Below are 3572 nucleotides of genomic sequence, written 5' to 3' on the forward strand. Positions count from 1 at the left end.
TTTGCATCACTCACAGATCCTCCTCAAACACCTGTCCAAGTTACCTCCACCTCTTCCTCCTACCTCATCCCAAGTTAGCAGGACTGCTCCCCCCCCTCCATCCCACCGCAGCACTCTTTTCCATCTCACATTGCTGTTTTTGCTGTTATCACCGTCCCCACCAGCACAGCCCTCTGCAGCTTCTCCTTAAGGAGGCATCAAGTTGCCTTCCTTTGTGCCACCTTAAAACTGCTTGTCCTCCTCCTGCTCCGTTTGAACACAAGGACCAGTGTCACCTTTGGAACAATGAATGAAAGTAGTTAGAGTGGGATTCCAACTTCACATTGTTGGCATTCCTGAAAATCTCGTGCATTTTCATTTCCCCTTCCTCCTTCCTTCTCCTGGAGACCCCATGAGATAGCAGCAATTAGAAGCTCTGAAATGAATAGAAACAATAGCTACTGGTATGTTTTATTCTTAAGGTTCGAATAGTAGACATTTAGCAAGGAGAATAAAGTCTCATTTTCTCTCTTTTTCTTACCATTTGTGTATTCAGTCCACATGTATAGGTAGTTTTTTTGTTTTAAGTGGATTGCTGACAGCATTTTCTGTAATAACATATTTTCCATTGATGTATTTTAGGTGTCTATTTAACCATAATGCTCTATGTGATCATGGTGTCAAAATATAATGAATTGGTCCATTCTACCTAGAAAGCCCTCACCATCCTTTTCCCTTCCCACCTGTTAAAATCCTATTCATCCTGCAGGATCCAGCTCACACCGTATCTCCTCCAGGAAATTGTCCCAGGTCGTCCCCGGAGTATTCTTCTCCCTCCTTTCACTGCTCCCATTTCAGGTGTTTATGCCTCTGCTCTGATTGGAGTCCACTTTGTACTCTAGCCATCACTGATACCTGTCAGTACAATTAGTTAGACTCTGAGGCCTGGAGGACAAAGAACTCCTGTCTTCCTTTCTGGACTCTCTGCCACTCCTACAAGTGTGCCCCGTGCAGCAGAAGGGAGCTATCCCTGATAGTGTGGATGACCGCCTGGCCTTCACAGCCTGAGAAAAGCCCACCAGTTTCTGTTTGGGGTCCTTTTGGAGGAGAGGAACATGGAGCCAGTTTTGGCCCACTCCTCCCACACCGTATTTGACAATGATCCAGAGACTTCCCTACATTAGAATTTTTAATATTTTTTCATCTAAATGCTCATCTTTAGTAAATACATAACTGGATGGGTTGTGAAGTGAGGGAATTAAAAAGTGCTATCTTATATCTGAACAAATAAATCATTTATATTAGCTCTTCTGTTTCTAGGCTGGTTTGGAATTGGCAACACATACTAAGGCATCAGTACTCTTTGACATCGTGCATTCATTCATTTATTTATTATTTTTTAAGTGCTCTGACGAGTTGTTTACGACGAGCCAAATGTCAATTAGTATTGGCCTGAAAAGGAGTTGCTGTGCTCCACGTGTTTGTATTTAGTCTTGGAGTCATCCTGATTATTTTGACTTTTATTCGCACAACGCATTTATCTTCAAAGACTCACCACCACCACACAAAAAAATCCTACTTAGTATTTCAACATTTGCTTAAAACCATACCTTGCTGGCAACCCTATCATTTCAGTATTGAATTTTTTTTCTCCTGATAAGGCAAATGACACTTTAGCCTTAGTTAATGTAAAACAGGAAGGTGTTAATCTCATTTTCAACATGTCAGCTCTTCCAGGTAGAGTATTAATACGCAAGATGTCCTGCTGGCAGGCTCAACAGAATCTTTCTGGCTGTGAAGCAAAGTCCAAACCTGGTAATTTTTGCTTTCCTTTATTGTATGTGTGCAGGTCTGCTTCATTCACTGAAAAAGATATATCAGTAGCTAAATGCGTCTAAAGAAACAAAGAGATGTTTGCAAACTATTGACTTAACTCTGTACTCAGACACCCTGATAGGTTTGTTTTAAAATATTCACACACTACAAACATTTAGCTATGTTTGATAATAAATAGCAACTAGGTAAGGTATATTTTTAAAAGGCCCTCTGAGATCTATCATTTTGCATTAGAGAACTCCAATCCAATGTCACCATTTGCTTTGTTTAATTTGCTTTCTTAAAAACAATAATTGTAAAGATTTAAGGAGAAGTATAGACTATTTTGCTGGAGGTGTTACAGAGTTCCATATCCCACAGGAAAATTTAAATTCTTGATGTAATGTGGAAATCGAACTTTTTATTTTTTTTCTTCAGGGTGTAGAGATGAAAGGAAACAAGGTTTCATAATATTCAGTTGGTGTGGACAGTGTCAAGAAAACGTGTTTCCTACAGAAATGTTCAGGAGTTTTGGGATTTGTCATACTTACTTTATTTCTTGGGACACTATGGGTAATTTTGAAAGGGCAGTTTCAAAACAGGTCAGAGAGGGCAAAAACAAAACAAAAAGTCATTAGCTATAATGAATATAAAAGAGTATAAAAGTAAGCTTTCTTATTGATAAATATGATTAATAGACTTTAAAGAAAATGTCACATGGTTCCAATTTAAGAATTAGAATTGGCAATTAATCTCACATAGGATTAGGATTTTACATGTCTTTAAAAAATCATAGACAAATGGATTACAGATATTAATGAGATATTAGTTCATTTCAACTAAAAATATGGGAGAAGCAGAAAGAATAAAATGGGATCATAGCCCAGGCAAAAAACACAATTGTCTATGGACTAGGTAAATAAAGAGTTGTGGCTGTGGGAGTGGAGAAGACATGGTCCTCAGAGGTGCCCCACCACCAAGGCTTCTCCCAAATGAGGAGAGATTCTAGAGGAGAGATAGTGACAATGATGCCTGAGAGGTTAATTTTTGCTCACGTCCTCCCACTCCTTAGTCACACATTCCTGTTTCATGGCTGGGACAAGTATCATCATCCCCACTTTACAGATGGAGAAACACAGTGCAGAGAAACCGAGACTCTTCTGAGTCTGGCAGAGTTACGTGCAAGCCCCAGGCCCAGCATTCTTCTTCCTTGTTCTTTTACTTTACTTTTTTTTTTTTTTTTTTTTTGAGTTTAAGATTGGAGCTTGAAAACTGTGAAAGAAAGGGAAGAAAGATGAACCAAAAGATGTAAAACAAAGAAGGGAAAGTCACTGAGGAATTCCGAGCTGTCAAATCTATCCAGAAAAATAAGGCAGAGAAAAAAGTTAGATGATAAGATCCTTTTCTTTTATTCCTGTCCAAGTTAATAACATGCACAGTGCCTCTTTTTATTCATCTCCTGTCTGTACATATTTTCCCACACACCATTCTATAGTTATATAATTCATTTCCTTGCCCACTGGGTCAATACTTTATCACTTTACCAGTTTCTTTTTGTAATGGCTTTTTTGTACTCCTTGCCAGTGAAAGTGTACCCCCAGAAGAAGAGGATGACAAAAGGCAGGAGAAGGTGGACAGGAAAAGCCTGGTAAGCAGGATCACTGTTAGAGCTACATCTCCATTGTTCCATTTCCCCAGTGGGCATTATTATGCATTTCCCCTTAAGCATGAGGCCATGTTATATTCTGTGTTTAGCTTTTACTAGTTACATGGATGAA

This window comes from Canis aureus, chromosome 2 (assembly GCF_053574225.1).
Source record: "Canis aureus isolate CA01 chromosome 2, VMU_Caureus_v.1.0, whole genome shotgun sequence".
In the NCBI taxonomy this organism is placed as follows: domain Eukaryota; kingdom Metazoa; phylum Chordata; class Mammalia; order Carnivora; family Canidae; genus Canis; species Canis aureus.